At 46.3% G+C, this 22,031-nt stretch overlaps 1 pseudogene; it reads right to left on the bottom strand.

The window, feature by feature from the left end:
- LOC115844101 (store-operated calcium entry-associated regulatory factor-like) overlaps positions 1-22,031 on the bottom strand; it is a 62,951-nt pseudogene that overhangs the window by 5,291 nt on the left and 35,629 nt on the right.

Below are 22,031 nucleotides of genomic sequence, written 5' to 3'. Positions count from 1 at the left end.
CAGCCATCAGATGACAGAGCTGGAGTGAAACCCAGGTGTGTCTGACTCTAAAGTCACTGCTCTTTCCTCCCATGACGTACACTATTAGAGGAAGTGTGGACATCCCAGGAACATTTCCCACTCACTGTTTCTGGAAAGCCCCAGCAAAAGCAGAGTCTTGGGTTGGATGGACCAGGTGGTGGTACCTAGTGGTCAATTCTCAATTTCTTAGAAGCACAAAATAGAGAAATGTTAAGGGGAGGAGTTGATACAGATGACCAGAGGCTCAGGTAGGTGTGCATGAAGATCTTCTAGGTACATGGAAGGAAGGCGAAATTATGTGGCGAGGCAGTAAGGCCAGATGGTAGGCAGCCACTGCCCCAGGTCCCTAAAGGGTCCCCCACACTGCTCCAGCTACTTTCCTTGGGAACCCCAAACTTTCCTGTGATCCAGGAATAAAAGGGGGTCTTCAGGACACAACTGCTCTGCCAACTTCCGGCTGTTGTGTTTCTTTTTTTTTCTAATTTATTGTATTGAAGTATAGTTGATTTACAATGTTGTGTTAATTTCTGCTGTACAGCAAAGTGATTCATATATATATATACACACACACATTCTTTTTCATACTCTTTTCCATTATGGTTTATCAGAGGATACTGAATATAGTTCCCTGTGCTGTACAGTACGACCTTGTTGTTTATCCATTCTATATACAATAGTTCGCATCTGCTAAGTGTTTCTTTGTATTGCTCATGCTTAGATACATAGATATTGGGGTCTCACTCTGCCCTGATCCCTAAAACATGTTGAATCTGCAGTAGGCAGAGCGTACACATTTATGGTACTGGGTACACTTTCTCACGCAGCTAAGAAATAGTTACTGTTTCTTCACTGCCTATTGTGTGAACTCACAAAAGCCCTGGGCAACGGGTATTTTACCCCTAGAGTAGTTGCTGTTGGGGTCCCAGCACCAGTAGGTCTCCGTCGCCAGGCCAGCATGTCCACTCTCCAGCACGTTGACTGCCAAGAGCTCACAGCCACCCCCCTTCTCCAGAGAATTGCCGTCTGTTGACAGGAACCTCACCAGGTGGTTACGTCCTTTCAAGAGCACCGCACAGTCAATGCTGACATGGGGATGCATCTGGAGTGGGTAACAACTCTGTGACATGAACAACCCACAGCCCACAGTGGATCAGGCTAAGGCTGGACCTTACCTGTGGCCACTTCCCCACTTGGCTCCCCGCTTCCCTATCCTGTTTCCCTCACTCCTTAAAGCTTTTTCCTAAGTGCTCTTCCTCAATAAATCACCCAATGTCCTAAGATACCCCCACCCTATTTTACAGAACAGGAAACTGAGGCTTAAATAGGATGCCCCCCCCCGCCCCAGCTTAGTCTGTCCCCAAAGTTCAAGCCCTTTCTGTTCCTTCATCCTGCCTGGACAGAATGGACAGCAGACAGATCAGGAGAGGAAACCCCAAGTCCTGGCAGGGATGGGCAGCTTCTCCTCCCCCAGCTGCAGCCCAGGCTTCCTCGGGCAGAGCGCCGTGCCTGTTTCCCTCCCCCGCACTGAGTCATCACCCATGCAGAGCCGTGAGAAATCATGGAGCAGGACTGGGCGGGCAGCAGGCACTTGAAATGAGATTTCTCAGAAGCCTCCGTCCAGCTCTGCTCAGGAAAGCGGGGGCTGTGCAGGATGTTCCTCCCCACACTTGGTTGCTTCAGGATCGGAGGCAGGGAGACCCAGAGGCTGCTGTGCCTCCACCTGAGCCTCTCCTCAGAGACAAACTCTCCAAGGTGTTTCAGGAAGCTCCGTTGACTCAGCCACCAAAGCTGCACAGCAGGGTAACGGGAGACAGTGTCCCCAGAACATGCAGCAAAGGCTGAGCCACACACCCCTGCATGTCCCCAGGGCCCAGAACATCAGAGGCAAACTCTTGAGCCCTGAATCCCTGCTTCTTCCCATTTGGCTCCAGACACCCTCCCTCCAGTCACAACTTCTGGCTCTCAGCTTTTTCATTTCTTTTAATTGAAGTCAAATTTACATACACTGAAATGTACCAGTCTTGGGTGTGCCAATAAGTGAATTTGGATAAATGTGTACCTGTGTAATGAACACACTTCTCAGCATATAGAACATTTCCATCACCCCAGAAGGTTTTTCGTGTTCCTTTCTGATTAACCCCTGTAGGCAATCACTGTTCTGATTTCTATCACCATGAATTCGATGTACCTGTTCTTGAACATCTTATGAATGGAACCACACAGTATGTACTTTTGGGGGTCTGGCATCTTTCACTCAACATCTTATCTGTGAAATTCGTCCATGCTGGGCAGGCAGCAGTCGTGACTCCCGTCTTTTACTGAGTGGTATTTCATCGTGTGAATACACCGCAATTATTCCTCCATTGTCCTGTTGAGGGACGTTTGGGTTGTTTCTACTTTTTGGCTATTATGAATAAGACTGCTATGAACATTCTTGAATAACGCTGTGGACATATGTTTTCATTTCCCGTGGATTAATAACTAGGAGAAGAATCGGTGGGTCATGGAAGTGGCATTGCTAACTTTCTAGGAAACTAACAAACTGTTCTCTAAAGTGGACATATCATCCTACACTCCCACCAGCAATATTTGACATTTTGAGCTGCTTTATAGCGTCACAAACATTTGGCTTTTCAGTGCTTTTAATTTTAGAAATGGCGTTTCCCTGTTGACTTTTGAAGTCAAGCACTTCTGCACATGCTCATTGGCCATTGGTATATATTATGCTGTGAAGCATCTATTCAAGTCTTTTGCCTATTTTTATTTATTTATTTTTTAAATAAATAAATTTATTTATTTATTTTTGGCTGTGTTGGGTCGTTGGGTCTTCGCTGCTGCACACGGGCTTTCTCTGGTTGCGGCGAGTGGGGGCTACTCTTCGATGCGGTGCGCAGGCTTCTCATTGTGGTGGCTTCTCTTGTTGCAGAACATGGGCTCTATGTACGCAGGCTTCAGTAGTTGTGGCACGTGGGCTCAGTAGTTGTGGCTTATGGACTTAGTTGCTCCACGGCATGTGGGATCTTCCTGGACCAGGACTTGAATCTGTGTCCCCTGCATTGACAGGCGGATTATTAACCACTGCACCACCAGGGAATTCCCTTGCCTACTTTTTAAAAATGTGTTTATTTTTATTTTTGTTAACTATTTTTCCATTTATAAATAGGAGAGAAATATTCTGCAAATCACCCTTTCTTAGAGAGGAATGATTAGAAATCAACTCATTTGTGCTGTTGAGACACGCGTAGGTAGTTCCAAAGTGTTCCTCTTATTCTGTAGCTAAGGTCTCTTGCTAGGGGATTTCCAGCTATTGGGAGATGGAACCTCTCAGGAGATTCTCTTGCAGTGAGGATGGAGGTTATGATGCATCCTTGGTTGGTACTATTACATCTTAAATCTCTGTAGAGAATACTGGATTCCACATTGTCCATGCACTTCTTTCTAGTTCATTGATTAAATATATTAATATTAGGTTAATCAAATTTATAAAAATTGAATCAGTCATATTCTGTTGAGATAACTTAATTAAGCTCTTGGTTTCCTATCAAGCATCCGTTTTCCCCTTCTTTCCTAATTCTTACTACGTTCGATATCCACTCCTTCCCCACCCAGCCAACTGCTGGACCCCAAAATCCAGACTGGACCTCAGTGGTCTGAAAGTAATCCTATCCCTGTTTGCATTGATTGCCTTAGGATGAGCACATGAGCCAATTCTGACTGTGAGCTGTGAGGGCATGTCTGTTGGGGGCTTTGGGGGAAGTTTCCCCTTTCTTAAGAGAAAACTTTTAAGAAGATGAGCTCTCTTTTTTGCCTTGGATGGTGCTTTGTGAGGTGATGCCCGGAGTAACTTGAGATATCTTACTACCAGCCTGAAGAAAATCTGACACTGAGGGCTACGAGCAGAGAGATTTAACAAGTCAGGATTCATGATACCAACATTCAGTTACTGGATCAATGAATCCTGAAGGCTCCTTCTGCCTCTGGACTCCAAGTTTCACGAGCCAGTAAACTTGCTGATTAAATTAGTGGAGGTTGTATTTCTGTTATCCGCAGCTAAAAGGGTCCTAATACAAGTGCTGGGTATACATGCTGTTCTTTTAATTGTTTTTATTAAACTATATAACATTTAAAGTACACAATCAGTGTTTTCAGTATATTCACAAGGTTGTGCAACTATCCCCAATATTTAATTCCAGAACATTTTCATCATCCAAAAGGAAACCTGTACCCACTAGCAGTCATTCCAAACTCGCCTCTCCCACAGCTCCTGGCAACTGTTAATCTACCCTCGGAATCTGAATTTGCGTATTCTGGCATATATGTGTATGTATGTATATATATATATATATGTAAAATCATACAATAAGTGACATTTTCTATCTGGCTTCTTTTACTTGGCGTAATATTTTCAAGGTTCATCCATGTTGAGCGTGTGTAAGTACTTCACTCCTTTTTATGACTGAATAATATTCTTTTGCATGGATATACCACATTTTGTTTATCAGTTCATCAGTTGCTGAACATTTGGGTTGTTTCCACTCTTTGGCTTTTTTGAATAACGCTGTTATGAACATTTGTGTAAAGGTTTTCTTGTGAACATACGTTTTCAGGTCTTGGGCATATACCTAGGAGTGAAATCTTTGGGTTTTGTGGTAATTCTGTGTTTAACTTTTGGAGGAATTGCCACTCTGTTTTCTATAGCAGCTGCCCCACTTCCATTCCAACTAGAAATGTATAAGAGTTCCAGGTTCCCCACATCCTTGTCAGCACTTGCTGTTGCTGGTTTTTCCTCTTTTATTATAGTCGTCATAATTGATGTGGAATGGTATCTCATTGTGGTTTTGATTTGCATTTCCCAAATGTTGAACATTGTTTCATGTGCTTATTGGCCATTTTTATATTTTCTTCGGAGAAATGTCTATTCAGTCCTTTGTCCATTTTTAAACTGGATTATTTGTCTTTTACTGTTGAGTTCTAAGAGTTTTTATGTATTTTGAACATTAGACCCTTTATTAGATATACGATTTGCAAATATTTTGTCCCTTTCTGTGCATTGTCTTTTCACTTCCTTGATGGTGTTCTTTGAAGCACAAAAGGGTTTAATTTTGATAAAGTCCAATTTATTTTTTTCTTTTTTTGCTTGTGCTTTTTGTGTCATATCTAAGAAACTGTTGTCTAATCCAAGGTCACTAAAATTAACACCTATGTTCTGTCTAAGAGTTTTCCAGTTTTAGCTCTTACATGTGTGTCTATGATTCATTTTGCGTGTGGATATCCAGTTCTCCTAGTACCTTTTGTTGAAAAGACTTTTCTTTTCCTGTTGAATTGTCTTGGCACCCTGTCAGAAATCAATTGGTCATAAAGACAGAGGTTTATTTTTGGACTGTCAATTCTATTCCAAATGTATGTCTACCCTATGCCAGCACCACAGTCTTGATTACTTGATAGGTTTGAATTAAGTTTTGAAGTTAGGAAGTTTGATTCTTCCCAACTTTGTTATTCTTTTTCAAGATTGTTTGGACTGTTCTGGGTCTCTCGCATTTCCATATGAATTTTAGGATCAGCTTGTTATTTTCTGCAAAAAAAAAAAAAAAAGGGCAACTATAATTTTGATAGGGAATGCAATGAATCCATAGATAAATTTGGGCAGTATTGCCATCATAAGAGTATTAAGTATTCCAGTCCATGAACACAAATGTCTTTCCATTTATCTACGTCTTTGGTCACTTTCAAAGGTGCTTTGTAATTTTCAGTGTAAAAGAAGTCTTTCACCTCTTTTGTTAAATTTATTTCTAAGTATTTTAATCTTTTGGTTGTAAATGGAATTGTTTTCTTAATTTCACTTCTGGCCCATTCATTGCTAGTCCACAGAAATACAGCTGATTTTCAGATACAGATCCTGTGTCCTGCAACCTTCCTGAATTTAATTATTAGCTCTAATAATTCCTTCCTTCTTTCCTTCCTTCCTCTTTCCTTCTGCTTGCTTTTGGTTCAGTTGGCTCTTCTTTTTCTAGTTTCTTAAGGTGTAAAGTTAGGTTATTGATTTGAGATCTTTCTCCTTTTTTGTAGGTATTTACAGCTATGATGATTTCTAATTTTATTCCACTGTGGCCAGAGGACATGTTTTATATGATTTTCAATCTTTTAAAAGTGTATAAAGACTTGTTTTAAGGCCTACTATGGTCCAACTTTGTGCTGTTTTTTGAGATTCAAAGAAAAAAACATGTTGAAAATAAAAAGATGGGAAAGGCTCTATCATGCAAACCATAATCAAAACAGCTTGAGTGGCTATACTAATATGAGAAAAAAATAGACTTTAAGAAGAAACCTGTTAGTAGAGACAAAGGACATTTTATAATAATAAAAGGGTCAATGCATCAAGAAGATGTAACGATTATAAACATATATGTACCTAACAAGAGAGTCCTAAAATACATGAAGCAAAAACTGACGGAATTGAAGGGAGAAACAGAAAACTCAGTAATGTCAGAGACTTCAATACCATGCTTTGAATAACTTGTATTTACCTAATAACAAATGATGTGGAGCATCTTTTCACGTGCTGAGTTAACATCCGTCTGGGAGCTTTGAGCTGGCTCTTGCCTGTCCTTGGGGAGCTCTTCCTAGGTATCTTCACAGCTCACTCCATCACTTCCTCAGGGCTTCATTTAGATGGGTCTTCTCTGTAAGGCCTCCTCTAGAAACAGTCTAAATTTCAACACCCTTTCCAAATCATTCCTATTTCCTTCCTTTTTTTTCTTAAATCCCTATCACCTCTCACAAACATACGATGCCCTGGCATTGCATTATTCCTCTTGAATTTCTATTATCTCACTAGCCAGCTCTGAAAACAATCCCAGTACAGTGTGTTATTATTACCATCGTCATCACCACCCGCTGTTCAGACCTGGATTATAACCTGGGCATGTGGTGCTGTCATTATCCCCATGTCTGTCTCCTTCATGAGACTGGGTGCTCTTCAAGGGCTGGGTGTGCCCAGGGCTGTCCGAGCTAAGTGCCCCCCAGTGCCCAGGACAGGGTGTGACACAGCCAAGGACCCTCTGAGTGTTTGCTTCGTGAAGCCAGGAGGCCCTGTTCTGGCACCAGGTAGGGACCGTGAATCAGCCAGACCAAAATGAAATTGGGAGGTGAAACCTTTTTGCGAACCTCTGGACTTGACATGGCTGCGCTCAGGGCAGAGAGAGGAAGGCTCTGATGGTCCCCCAGGCTCACTGCTCAGGCCCCGAACAGAGAGGTCAGGACTGCCGGGAAGTGCAGGAGAAAGACACAGGGTCTGGGACCCAAGCAGAGCTGGGTTTGAGTCCAGCACTGACACCATTTATGTGACTTTCGACAAGTCCCTTCATCTCCATGAGCCTTGTTGCCTCATCTGTAAAGTGAGCACAACAGTACTTACCTCAGAGAGTGGTCGTGTGCATTGGGGCACCTCTAAGGCACCTGACACAAAATAGATGCTGAACACATGACTATAATAACAGGTAAAGTTTACTGAGCGCTTCCTGCGTCCAGGCATTACACACAGCTCTGTACAAGCACAATCTCATTTAACCGTCACAATGTCCTCCATCAGGGAGTATCATCCCCATTTTATAGATGAGGAAAATAAGGCTTAGGGAAGCAGCGTGATTTTGCCCCAAGTGACCCAACTAATTAGTTACAGAGCAGACTTGAAACACAAACCCGTCCAGCTCAGAATTTGTGCTCTTGGCTGATGCTACATTGTTCACCTGGGCTCTCCTCACTCTCCCCCTTTCCCCTTTCTCAGGGTTCCCTTCTCCCCTCCTTCCCCTCAAGGAGCAGGAGACAGCACTACGTAGAGGTCAGGAACCTGGGAACTGAAGATGAGCAAGTCTGTGTCCACATCCCAGCCCTGTCATTTATTGGCTGTGTGGCGTCGAGCAGGTCACTGGCGCACTTTGAGCCTTAGTTTCTGTGCTGGTTTCCTAGGGCTGCTGTAACGAATTCCCACAAACTCGGTGGCTTAAAGCAACATAAATTTGTTATCTCGCAGCCTGTAGCTCAGAAGTCCAGGGGGCTCAGCTGGCTATTCTGCTTAGAGTCTCACAGGCTGAAATAGAGGTGTCGGCCAGCCCAGGCCCTTACCTGGAGGCTCTGGGAAAGAACACGCTTCCAAGTAGAGTCAGCTTGTAGGCAGAATCCAGATCCTGTGACTGTAGGACCGAGGCCCCGTTTCCTTGCCAGTGGTCACCTGGGAGCTAGTCTCTGCTCCTGGGGCCACCCACATTCCTTGTCATGCAGGTCAAGTCTTTCTCATGCTTTGATGAAACCCTCCAGCTTCTCCTGTGGTTCCTTTCCTACTCCAACCAGGGAAAGTCTGCTTTTAATGGTTCATGTCATTCGATTGAGTCCACCAGGATAATCTCCCTGTTTTAGGGTCTGTAAATTTAATTACATCTGCAAAGTCCCTTTGCCATGTAACATAACATATTGTCATATTCATGATGAGATTAGACCGTTGACATCTGTGGATGGGGCTGGGGTGGTGCATTCTGGCGACCGACCGACCCGCAGTTTCCTTTCCTTTGTTCATTCATTCGACAAGTGTTCATTAGCTTTGTAGCAGACACCATTGGTGCCTTCAATACATGCCCACCCCAGCTTCCTGCTGCCGCCACCTGCATCACCTGGTTGGAGGCTTTCTCCAGCTGTCAGAGTAACTTTGCAGAGCCCATAGAGAAAGACAGAAGTGCTGGGGAGTTCATACCCACCCAGGAGCAATCCTCAACCTATAGCTGACGGGAGCTGGTGGATAAATAGCCCGAGTCCATCACTCTTGAGATGCTGTAGCTGCACGTGTGTCTTCGCTTGCTCCCAGCAGGCTTCATCTCCAGTTGTCCACGGCGGTCCCTTAATTAATAAAGCACACTTTCTGGGCTGCCTTCCTTTCCCCACCTCATTCCCTACTCCCGGCCTCAGACCTCCCCCAAACTATACTTCTGCTGGTATCCTTGTCTCAGGAAATGCTTCTGGGATAACCAAGACAAGCCCTTGCTATATGACAGGCACTACTCCATGCACCATTATTATCTCTATTTTGCAGATGGGTTAACTGAGGCAGGGAGCAGATATGTAATTTGCCCTCACAGCTAGCATCTAGCAGAGTCAGGATTTGAACCTGGGCAGTCAGGTACAGGGCCCCTGCTGTTATAAACTAGACCATACCGACTTTCTCCTTAGCCATAAATTGGGAGCAATATTCCCTGACTCATAGTGTCACTGTGAAGATTAAATGAGATGGTGCTTGTAAAGCCTTAGTTAGCATCCTGAGTCATCATAGTGAGCTGTCAGTAAACGGCAGCTCCAAACCAACAATAACAATAACACGACTGACAGTAATAATAATAATTGCTCAAACCCAACTCTGAGGCCAAAGGGAGCCTGGTCACTGCAGGCAGATCCATTCTCTGAGAGGGAATAAAGAGCCTGGCTAAGTGCAGAGGAAGGTGGTGGGTGTTGTTATAGCAACCGATGAGCCTTCTTGTGTCCTCACAGCCAAGTGGGCAGCGAAGCAGGGGAGGAAGAAGCTCGTCAAAGGAAGCCAGCAGGAAGCAATGGGGGCAGACCAAGGGGAAGACCCCCTCCCAGCCCCATCCTGGCCCAGCCGCTGTGACTTCCATTCCTTGGGTTGAGACTGGTGGGGGCCAGGTAGGCTGCTTCCCTGCTGGGGCTGGGGGCACAGAGATACTCAGAGGCCAGGCAAAGTGGGAAAGCATAGGAAGCCGTAGCCCTTGGGCCCTCAGACCTGAGTAACCAGACAGTAAGCTTTGTGGACCAAGGAATGCAGTCCCTCACCCAGGGCGGAGCGAGTGCTCAGAAGCACTATTCCAAGACCAGAATCTGGCAGCTCTGCATAGGGATGGGTGTGACTCTCGTGGACCCCAACACAAAAGTCTGCTAATGGCTAATGGCGTGAGTTTGGTTTCTTAAGGCGCAAGCAACAGAAACAGACTCAGGCTAACGTAAGGCAGAGGGAATTTGGTGAATTCATATCAGAGGCTCAGAACTTCATGAAGGACCTGCCTGGGACCTGGAGGACCTGCCTGGGACCCATGCAGGATCCAAAGCAACGTCAGAGGGCTGGATGCCGGGACCCTGGGAGTGAGACCAGAGCAAGGGCATTCTGGTCAGTACGCCATCCCCGATGAGTAAAATCCAACCACTTTCATCTCTCTGTCCCTCTGTTAGAGTCTCAGATTCCAAAAGGGTGTGACCAGTGGGCTAGTTGATGGGCCATGGGTCAACCCCCTTTAGCTAGGAGTCCGTGACTTCACTCCCACTAGCTATAGCCAAAAAGTAGAGATAAATCCTCGAAAGGAAATTGTCAGGATTGAAGTTGAGCTCCTTCGTGCCTTCCTTTGTAGATTTGACTTGGGAAACATTCAAATATTTTACGCAATTATGAAACAAAATTAAAGTTAAAAAAAATCACTAAGTAAAAAATAAAATCTAACAAATAAACCTTTGCAAAAGTTGGTGATATAACCGCATAGAGAAGAATTATTTCTTAAAAACAGAGTAATCTGTACATCCCTGGTGGGATATATCCAAAGAGCCCTAAGGACAAAAATAACTGCAAAAAAGAAAAAAAATGTGCTAAGTATCTACCATGTGTCATGTCTGTGTGAGTTGCTATGAAACACTGATGGATAAGGCAGACATCCCTGCCCTCATGGAATTTGTTGTTTTGTGGCCTCCGCTATCCCTATTCCTTTCCAATATCATCCCAGTTTCCTTAAAACTTTTTGACTCTGGAAAATTTTAAACATATACAAAAGTAGACAGGCTAGTATAATAAAATCCATGTATCCATCACCTAGCATCACCCATTATCAAGTTTGTTTCATTTTACCCCCACCTCCATTCTTCTCCCTCATCCTGTATTATTCTGAAGCAAATTCCAGACTTCATATTATTTTCAGTATGCCTTCATAAATATTTCAGTATGTCTCTCTAAAAGACAATGACTCTCTCAAAAAAATAAATAACCACAACATCATTATCACACCTACAACAAATAACTACCCTTTAATAGCATCAAACATTCAGTGTTCAGATATCCAGTCATTTCATAAACACTATAAAGTGTTTTATGTATTGTTTGGAATTGGTTACACATTGTGATTGGTTGATATGTATGTCTCTGAAGACTGTTAATTTATGGATTATCTCTCCGTTATTTTTCCCACTTACAATGCATTTCTTTAAAGAAAAAAAAAAAAAAGCTGGGTTGCTTTTCCTGTAGTTTTCCAGAAGTCCGGAGTATCTGGATTTTGCTGATGGCATCAGCATGGTGTTGTCTCACGTATTCCTTTGTCCTCTGAGTTTCCTGGAAGCTGATAGCTGACTCAGAGCTGTGCTGTCCGGGACGGCTGTCAGCAGCCACCTGTGGCTACCGAAGACTTGAAATGTGGCCCGTCCAGACTGAGACGTGCTGTGTCAAACACACGCCAGATTTCAAAGATTAACCATGAAACAAGCATGCAAACGATTTCACTGATCATTTTTCATATTGATTATATATTGAAATGATAAGATTTTGGATAGGTTGGGTTAAATAAGGCATACTATTAAATTAAGTCCACCTGTTTCTTTTGACTTTTTCAGTGGGCTTCCTAGAAAATTTTAACTTACGTATGTGATAAGTTGATTCGCCTCCGTGTGTATTTCACTGGCTGGTGCTGGGCTAGGGACTTGATCAGATTTCCGTTTAATTTTATGGCAATTTCAGGGCCCTGTGGTGTTCTTCCATCACGAGGCACTTAGTGTCTGCTGGCCTCCCTTTTAGTGATGTTTGCAACCACTGGTGCCCAAAGCCTGGATCCACTAATAGGGGTTGCGAAATTATGATTTTCTTGTTCTGTTGTTTCCTCGATGTATTCACTGCCACTCTATGAGGAAAATTCTTAAGTGAATAGTCAGCCCCTCAGAGAGGTCTTCCCCGATGTCCCTGTGTAAGGCGATCCACGGTAGGTTCTTTCACTGCGCTGTTGTCTCCTCCGTGGCCTTTTCGCCACTTGCCATTATCAGCTTGCCTGTTGATTGGCGCGGGCTTCCACTACTGTGTAAGCCTGGGACGGGAGGGCTACTCTGGCTTAGTCAGCCATGAAATCCCAGCGTCCCAGCCTGCGAAGGTGCTGGGGAAGAATTTGGGGAAGGGATGGAGGGATTCAGAAGTGCACAAGACCCCAGACCGTAACACAGGAAGCCTGAGCTCTCATCCGGCTCTGCTGTGTGCTGAGGGTCACTCCCACCTCCGGAGGCCGCCATTTCCTCAAGTGGGGTGAGCAGGTGGGCAGTCTGGCTGCCGAAGCATGGCTTCAGCTCTGAGGGGCTCTCCCTCTGCAAGAATAGCCTCCCATCAGCTCATGCTTCTAGAGGCCTCTCTCCCGCTGGGGCTGAGCTGGGGCCAGGTGGCCGATGATTACAGAGACACCCCACAGCTAAGAAATCCAAAAACTAATTAACCTCAGCCCAGCAGACTCAAGGGAAGCCAGTCTGGCCGGCGCACTGATGGCAGGTGGCATTAATACCTAATGGTACATTCTGATTGCTGTCTTTCCCCGAGTCCCTCCTGGTTCCCAAAGCACTTTCAATCAGACAGAGAGCATCCACACAGAGCTTCTGAGCCCCAGCCCCTGGGGGGAAGAGGCCATGAGACAGAAAGCCACCCTACCAGGAGCTAACAAGTAAGTCGGCCAGACGAGGTTTACCGTTCAGAGAGGAGGGAAGCGCGGAGCAGGCTGGAGACTGCTGCACCCGCCTCCCAAAGCTGTCGGAGAAATTCGGGGGTGTGACTTTCTTGGCACTCTGCTGCGTGTAGCTAAATGCTCCCGACAAGCGTTGGTCCCTCACAGCTCTGCAGGGTCATGTCGGTGAATAGGATTACCTCCACCAGGCCTTTTGGGAAACTGAGGCTCAGGATGAAGATGACTCGGGAAGGCTATAGAGCTGGAAAGCCAACCCATGCTGCTTTATTCATGCACTCAGAAATGTTTAGCAGTCCTGCTGTGCGCGGCACGGTATGCCAGGCCTGGAGGGCGCACACGTGTCTCAGGGCAGGTTCCCAGGAAGGGGAGCCCGAGTCAGGATGCTTACGCCCGTGGGCTGGGTACTAAGTGAGGACGCCTGGCCCTGTAGGGCGGCACCACCGAGTCGGTCTCACCTTGAGGCAAGCGGGCAGGATTTTGTACCTGTGTCCGTCACTGGCCATGGGCTATCCCAGGTGTGGAAGGCAAGGGGGCTCCTCCTTGGCCAAGGGCAATTCTCAGGAGAACTGAGAAGGGCAGTAAGAGCACACATTACAGCAGGTATACAGTAGGTAAGGAAACAGTCCGGGCCTTACAGTCGTGGGGTAAATATCAAGGGAAACCCTCCCAAAACTCACTAAGACCTCCTGACACCACCCTATAAGGATACCTACACTCCTCATGGGAAGTAAAAAAGGATGACCTGTCATTAAAGACAATGTCATGGGAACTACTATGTGCTAAGCACTGTTCTAAGCACTTGAGATACAGTAGTGGAAAAAAGAAAAAGGCAGAGCTTATATTCCAGTGGGTAGCAGGGCCACCCAGTTGTGCGTCTCTGGGAGGTGACGTTGACCTATCACACTGTCGTCTGTGTAAATGGTGACCTCAGGAACCGTGCAGTGCACAGCCTGTGCAACAGGACACAGCTGACCCAGTTGGGGGAGACAGACAATAAACATAGGTGAGTAGAGTATGTACCACGTTAGGTGGTGAGAAATGCCGAGGAACACAAGGCAGAGAATACAGGGAGGGTGTGGTCCCGGAGGCTGGCATAGCCAGGGACAGGCTCACTGAGAAAATGACTACATCAGTCAGCATCCCGGCAGGGAACAGCTGGCACGACAAGGGGGTCACAGGAGGAGAGTTAGCAGAGGGACTACTTACAACAATATGGGCAGGATGGAGGAAAACCACGGGGATAGTGGCGTGGGACTACCGTCCCACTGAGGGTGGGAGAAGAGGAGACAGGACAGAGGACAAAGAGGAGGAAGGCTGTGTGCACACGGCCTGCAACAGTCATCTGGGAAGGGAGCCTGGGGAATAAATACCCGACCTCACTCTATTCTCCCCTCATCAACCTTCTCACGGTCCCCCCCACGGGCCAAACCCAATGGGAGCCAGAGGACAAAGGAGTCTGTGGGGTTTGTCCCTATAGTCAGTACTTGGGGGGCAGAGCAGGGTAGAAATAGGTGTTGAGTAGATCCAGGCGTGCAAATAGAAGATATTCGCACAGTGACATTTGAGCAGAGACCTGAAGGAAGCAAGGCCAAATGGATATCTGGAGAAGAGTATTCCAGGCAGAGGACAGAGCGTGGGCAAAGACCCTGTGGTGGGAGAGTGGTTGGCATGTCTACACGGCAGCGAAGAGAAAGAGAGGAGTGCATGAAATCCCAAGATGGCAGGGGCGCTGGGGAGAGACTGATTGTCTAGGCTCTTGAATGTGATGAGCAGCCCTGGAGGGTGCAGAGCAGAGGAGAGCGTGCTCTGGCTTAGGTTTTGACGGCATCCCTCTGGCTCAGTGCATAGACCAGGCGGAGTGGAGCAGAGGTGGAGGCAGGGAGAGAGCAGGGAGGAGGCTGGGCAGCAGCGCAGGTTGGAGACATGGTTGCTGGGACGGGGATGATGGGAGCAGACGTGGTGACACAGGATTGGATTCTGATTCTATTTTGCAGGTGGTAGAATGGAGTTTTCTGATGGACTGGCTGTGAGAGGTGGGAGAAAAAGAACTTGTTACTCTTGTCTATTATCCTTCAGCAACTTACGTACAGCCCATGGGCACCCTTTCTAGGAGGTCACTTGGCGAAGGAGAACCTAGGATATCTTCAAATTCTTTGTGAAGCCTCTGGGGATTAGTGTTGGCTGTGGGGAGGGGATGGAGCACAATGATAGTGTTATGGTTCTGCTTAAAAGTGATGAGCCTCTTAGAGTTGCAGTCTGAAATGCTTGGTTACAATGAAACGATAAGAAGGCTGAGATTTACTGCGTGGTAACATGGGAGTGGGTGAGGCTAGAGAGGAAACAAATCCGCCATAAATTGAGAGTTGCTGGAGTTGGGCGATGGTACATGGGTGTTCGTTACACTCCACTCTTTTCTCTGGTGTAGCTTTAGTTTTTCCAAAATAAAAGATTTTAAAGGACTTTTTTTTTTTTTTTTTTTTTTTTTTTTGCGGTACACGGGCCTCTCACTGTCGCGGCCTCTCCCGAATCCATGCGTGGGATACATTTGCAAAAAACTGATTCTACACACACACACACACACACACACACAAACGAGTACATGTAAAAGTGGTGACCTCTGAATAAGGTCAGTGGGTTGTGTCAATGTTGATATCCTAGTCATGATATTATGCTAAAGTTATGAAAGATGTCACCGCTGGGGGGAAATGGGTGAAGAGTATGTGGGACCTCCCCACAGTACTTCTTACAATTGCATGTGAATCAACAATTATCTCAAAATTAAAAACAATTCAAATCCCTGTAAAAGATTAGAGGAGAAAATAAGTGTTGGTAAGGATGTGGAGAAATCGGAACCCTTTTGCATTGTTGGTGGGAATGTGAAATGGTGAAGACACTGTTAAAAACAGTAAGGCGGGCTTCCCTGGTGGCGCAGTGGTTGAGAGTCCGCCTGCCGATGCAGGGGACACGGGTTCGTGCCCCGGTCCGGGAGGATCCCACATGCCGCGGAGCGGCTGGGCCCATGAGCCATGGCCGCTGAGCCTGCGCGTCCGGAGCCTGTGCTCCTCAATGGGAGGGGCCACAACAGTGAGAGGCCCGCGTATCGCAAAAAAAAAAAAAAAAAAAAAGGTATTCGTACACCCATGCTCATAGCAGCATTATTCACAATAACCAAAGGGTGGAAATGATCCAAATGTCCACAGACAAGTGAATGGATAAATAAAATGTGGTAAATATGCTAAGTGAGCTAAGCCAGGCACAATAGGACAAATATCATATGATTCCACTTATGTGAGGTCCCTAGAGTGGTTAAATTCATAGGGACAGAGAGTAGAGTGGTGGGGGCTGGGGGCTGGGAGAGGTATAATGGGGACACAGGCTCTAAAAAGCTAAAAGCGGGTAATAATCCATGTTGTCAGGTTCCCATATTCTCTGTCCAGAATGACATCACCCAGGCAGAGGGAAAGCCATGGACAGGCTCTCAGTGCCTGCATGTCCTTTTCGGTGGCATCAGAAGAATCCCAGGCAGGGCCTTTTCAGACCACAGTGACATCCCCAATATGGGAGTCCCTGAGCCAGTGAGAAATTAGCCATCAGATGGTCAGTGAACACCTGTGGTGACAGCCATCTAGGAGCCATCGACAGGTTCTGATAACATACAATGGGGCCTGAGCAACTAGTTAACGCCTACACACCCTTCAGATTCGAGCTCCAACATCCCTTTCTCAAGGAAATCTTCCCTGATTTCCTGGACTAGATCATGTTTCTCTATTTCAGAATCACCATCTATCCCAGTTTGCCCAGGATAGTCCCAGTTTATGCCATTTGTCCAGGCATCGTTATTAGTAGCACTCACTTTCATCTCAAAGGGGTCCAGGTTTCAAAGGGAAACCATATGTTCATCCCACCTATTACAGATTCTCTGAGCGTCTCTTAATGGTGACTAAGACATCATATAATGTCTGTCTCCCAGCTGTGGTATAAAAGCTCCCGAGGGCAGGGACATGCCCGTCAAGTTCACTGTTATATCCACAGTGCCTAGCACAGTGCTTTATTTTTAATGTGAGCTCAACAAATATTGGTTAGGTAATGAATATTTTCATTACTTTGTAAGTGTCTATGGCGACCGTGGAGCTGCCCCTTGAAGATTCCCTCCTGGGAAGAGTGTGTTTGGCTGACAGCCTCCAGCTGCTGCCCCAGCTGCTCCCAGACAATGACTGCACATGGTGGTGGTGGTGGGGTACCAGAGCTGGGCCTTCCCCTCCCAGCAGGGGCTCCTCTAACAGCCAGTCTTTTCTTTGGGGCCCCCACCCCCGCTGGCCCAGCCAGCGTTTTCTCAATGCCACACGGCAGCCTGAGGCTCCTTCTGCCCAAGCCGCTTCTTGCCTCTCTCCTTTCACAGGTGTCCAACCACCACTGCAACCTGAGGCTCTGCTGTCTACCTTGTGCTCTCTTTCTGCTTTATTCCTTACGAGGAGCTCCCCAATAAATCCCTTGCATGCCTCTTGTCTTGAGGTCTGCTTCTTGGAGGACCTGAACAGGTGTTCCATCACAGTAAGACTGTAAGGTGGGATCCAGGGTCCAGTGTTGTTTCCCCACCAAGACACACCTCTTCCCTTGGAAGGAGGGGAGCCCCAGCCCAGCCTGCTCTCCCATTGCTCGTAGTCAGCAGCCGGAGAGCATGACCTCGGGCCCGTTCTCCTGTGCTTTCACAGATCTTTCTTTGCCATTTCTCTACTTACTCTTGCCCAATTAGCTCGGGAAAATTTCTTCCTCAACTTCTCTCCTCTCTCTCTCTGTGTCTCTGTCTCTGTTTCTCTCACTTTATCTTCTTCCCCATGGGCTCAATCATTGATAGTTTCCAACTCTTTCTCTAACTGCTCCCTCCAAAAATTAGCCTTATGAACATGAGTTTTTCCCGTGATGTAACCTAAATCTAAAACAACTAAGAGTAAAATAACAAGCAACATACAACTTGTGAAGCCCTTGAAAATGTCCAGACATTGTCATCAGCATCTTCACAAATGTTGCGCCTCCTCTAATTAAATCTGCTTTTCTCCAGCTGCAATATTCAAGATCAATTAACTAGATAAAGGGCATTGATTAAACAGCTCTAGCCCTGGTGGTACAAAAGCCTGGCTGCACATTAGAATCCCCTGGAAACTTCCTAAAAGTAGCAATGCCCAGGCCCCACAGCTGAGCAATTAAAACGTTGATGCCCAGGCCCCATTCCAAGATTTTTAGACTTCATTGTTTGAAAAGGGGGCCTGGATGTCTGCTTCCTGTGGGATTAGAATGTGCAGCCAGGGTCAAGATCCACTGGTACAAGAAGTTTCACACATGCTTTGGTTAATTTGGTCAGATGAGCAATACTATTTTATTTTGCAAATGAGGAACCTGGGGCTCAGGAACCTGGAGAAAGTAGAACCCAGATGTCCCAGGTCTGTGTCTGGTACTGGGCAGGGGCAGCCTGGAGCAGAGACAGAGGAGGAGACGAACTTCCTTTCCCTCCCCCAGTCCACCTCCACCCAAGCAATTCACAGCTGTCACTTATGGTGCCATCCTTTACATTAAGGCTGGAGGGCCTGTTTTGTTCTGTTTTGTTTTTAACATATGCAGACATCCTGGAGCAGTTATTTACAGCAGCCATCTCGGGGGTCAGACTGTCATTGTCATGGATTTGAGTGCAGAGCACAGCACAGGGCTGGCCAAAATTCGACGCTTCAGAAATGTTTGTTGAAGGATTGTTTGGATATATACCAGACAGGACGAACGAATAGATGGATACACAGAGAGACAGAATAAATGGATGATGAGAAGCAGATAAATGGATACAAATGGATGGATGGGCAGTCGATTGAACGGTTGGATGGATGGATGGATGGATGGATGAGTGAATGCAAGAGTAAATGTGTCTGCACCCTGCCTTGTGTCACAAAGGATTTGACATACTTAAAGGGACTTGAGATACTTATGGTAAAATTAAAAAATAAAATTTTAGCACCCTGTCTGTACTTGGCTCTGCTCTAGGCATTAGAACACATCCATGAACAAGAGGCAAAGGTGTGTCCCCTTGTGAACCTTACATATGAGCAGCATGAGGCAGACAATAAACAATAAAGATAATAAATGAGTAAATTATAGAGTATATTAGAAGGCTAAGAGCTATTGGTGAGAGAAGAGCACAGGGAAAGGGAGACTGGAAAAGCCAGAGAGTCAGGGTTGGGATGCAGTTCTAAATGGGGAGATCAAGGAAGGCATCATGGAGGAGGTGACCTCTGAGCAAAGAGTTGAAGGAGGCGAAGGAGGGAGCCCTGCAGAGATCTAGGAGGAGAGCCTCCGAGCTGGGGGAAGGGCCTGTGCAAAGGCTCTGGGTGACAGTGCGCCAGCTGAGTTTGAAGGATAGTATCAGAGGCTAAGCAGCTGGAGCAGAGGGAGTGAAGGGGAGAATAGAAGGGGGTCAGAGGTCACAGGGTGGCCACAAAGGGTCTTGTAAGTGATGGTGAGGACTTTGGCATTTTTGCTGAGTAACAAGGGAGTCCTAGTAGGGTGTTGGGCAGGGGAGGGCTGTGATCTGTCTTAGATTTTAAAAGGATCCCTCTGGCCACTCTGTTATAAATCAGCAGGCTTTAGGAGGTTACGGTGGAAATAGAAAGAGCAATGAGAAGTCATCCAGCTAAGCGGGGATGGGAGCTCACACCGGGTTGGTGGCAGCCAAAGAGATGGGAAGTGGTTGGAGTCTGGATATATTCTGAAGGTAGAGCCAATAGGATTTCATGGCCCTGAAGAGATAATAAAATGGTGATTGTTTGAAAGCCACTAAGTTTGGGGTGGATCATTACACAGCAATAACTAACCCAAACAGGGAGACATAAAGGGGTAGCTAGAAGGGAAAGAGGAGTAAAGAAGATTGGTGTGTTGTTGTTATTGTTTTAAAGATGGGAAAAATAATGGTGTGTTTGTATGCTGATGAGAATGATCCACAGGAGGTTAGAAATGATGCTGGGGAAGAAGAGAGAGGGTTGCTAGAGAGACGTCCTTGAGCAGAGGAAGGGGGATGGGGTCCAGTGCACAAAACAGGTGCATAAGAGAGTGATCAGCTCACCTGTGGCAACAGGTAGGAAGGCTGAGTAGTGGGTGGAGATGCTGGTGGGAGGGTCGGTGTATGGTCTGTGGATGTTCCAATTGCTTTGGGTTTTTCTGTTTGTTTTTAATTAATTTTTATTGGAGTATAATTGCTTTACAGTGTTGTGTTAGTTTCTGCTGTACAGCAAAGGGAATCAGCTATACATATACACATATCCCCCTTTTTGGGATTTCCTTCCCATTTAGGTCACCACAGAGCAGTGAGTAGAGTTTCCTGTGCTATACAGTAAGTTCTCATTAGTTAGCTATTTTATACATAGTAGTGTATATATGTCAATCCCAATCTACCAATTCATCCCACTCCCCCTTCCCCCTTGGTATCCATGTTTGTTCTCTATGTCTGTGTCACTATTTCTGCTTTGCAAATAAGATCATCTATACCGTTTTTCTAGATTCTACATATATGCGTTAATATACGATATTTGTTTTTCTCTTTCTTACTTCACTCTGTATGACAGTCTCTAAGTCCATCCACATCTCTGCAAATGACAGAATTTCGTTCCTTTTTCTGGCTGAGTAATATTACATTGTATATATGTACTGCATCTTCTTTATCCATTCCTCTGTTGATGGACACTTAGGTTGCTTCCACGTCCTGGCTATTGTAAATAGTGCTGCAGTGAACATTGGGGTGCATATATCTTTTTGAATTATGGTTTTCTCTGGGTATATGCCCAGGAGTGGGATTGCTGGGACATATGATAGCTCTATTTTTAGTTTCTTAAGGAACATCCATACTGTTCTCCATAGTGGCTGTATCAATTTACATTCCCACCAACAGTGCAGGAGGGTTTCCTTTTCTCTGCACCCTCTCCAGCATTTATTGTTTGTAGATTTTTTGATGATGGCCATTCTGACCATGATGGCCATTCTGACCATTGATTCTGACCATTTGATTATTAGACCATTTCTCTAATAATTAGTGATGTTGAGCACCTTTTCGTGTGTTTGTTGGCCATGTGTATGTCTTCTTTGGAGAAATGTCTATTTATGTCTTCGTTCTGATTGCTTTGATTTTCTCAGTGGACAGGAAGCCAAGAGTGAGGACGGGGGAGGAGGCACTAAGGGTTTAGGGAGCAGAGGAGTGGAAACAGCCGTGGAGCAGAGCTGCAGAGTGAATGAATAGGGAGATGGGGTCCAATTGCCAGAAGGCACTGGCAGCCAGGGTGGTTGTGAGCTCTTCTCCAGCCTCACCCAGGGGTAGCTGTGCGGGGGTGGGGCAGGGGTGGCTGAGAGTGCACGTGACCAGAGTTGTGGTTTTGCTAAGTGAGTGTGGAAAACACAAATAATCAATGAAGACCTAAAGACCTGAGGAAATGCAACTCAGATTAAAAGCTCAAGACCAGGGACAAAATGAGAAAGCAGCACGTGGAGGGGGAGGGAGGGAAGAAGGGAAGAGAGAGAAGAAAAGAAAGAGGGGAATATGGTCATGTTTTGGATCAGCGTTATTAGGCAATTGCACTGAAGGGTGTATGTGTTTCAGCTCCTGCGCAGGGAACACGTTGTGATGGGAAGGGCGGGCAGGGAGCAAGGAGGGTGCTGGGAGCCTGGGGCAGGAGTGGGGCTGGCAGCTGACTCGCCTGCCCGCACCACTGCCTCTCATGTCCGCACCCCCCCAGGTGACAAACAGGCTCCTTTTTAATTTCGTTTCAGTTCTACTTGCCCTGGGGTGGAGCTTCTGTTCCTCTCTCACTTCTCCCTCAGGCCCCCAAATCTCTCCTTCTCAGGTTTCCGAGGAGAAAACTCCTCAGAGGAGCCGGGCTTGCTCCCAGGAGACTTCTCTCTCCAAAGAACATCCGTAACAAAAGTCCAGAGCACAGAGGCGAGAAGCATTCCCAGCAAATCTGGTCCAGCCACACACGTCCCAGGCTTAGTGACCCCTCGCCAGAAGCACACCTCGGGGTTCTGGGAAGAGAGCCAGATGCCATCAGGAGATGGGCCCCCCCAAGATCCCACACTTTTCTGTGTGTCCGCCAAGCACTCAGCTGCTCCCCTGTTCCCAGCAGAATCACCTGTTAAAAAATGCAGATGATAGGGCCCCTACCCCAAGCTGGTAGTAGGATCTAGGGAAGCTTATTTACCTCAAATTCCCCTGGTGACCCTAAGACACGGCCAAGGTTG

The sequence above is a fragment of the Globicephala melas genome, chromosome 11 (assembly GCF_963455315.2).
Source record: "Globicephala melas chromosome 11, mGloMel1.2, whole genome shotgun sequence".
Classification (NCBI taxonomy): domain Eukaryota; kingdom Metazoa; phylum Chordata; class Mammalia; order Artiodactyla; family Delphinidae; genus Globicephala; species Globicephala melas.
The sequence above is the reverse complement of the archived record's forward strand: the minus strand, read 5'-3'. Positions and strand labels throughout refer to the sequence as shown.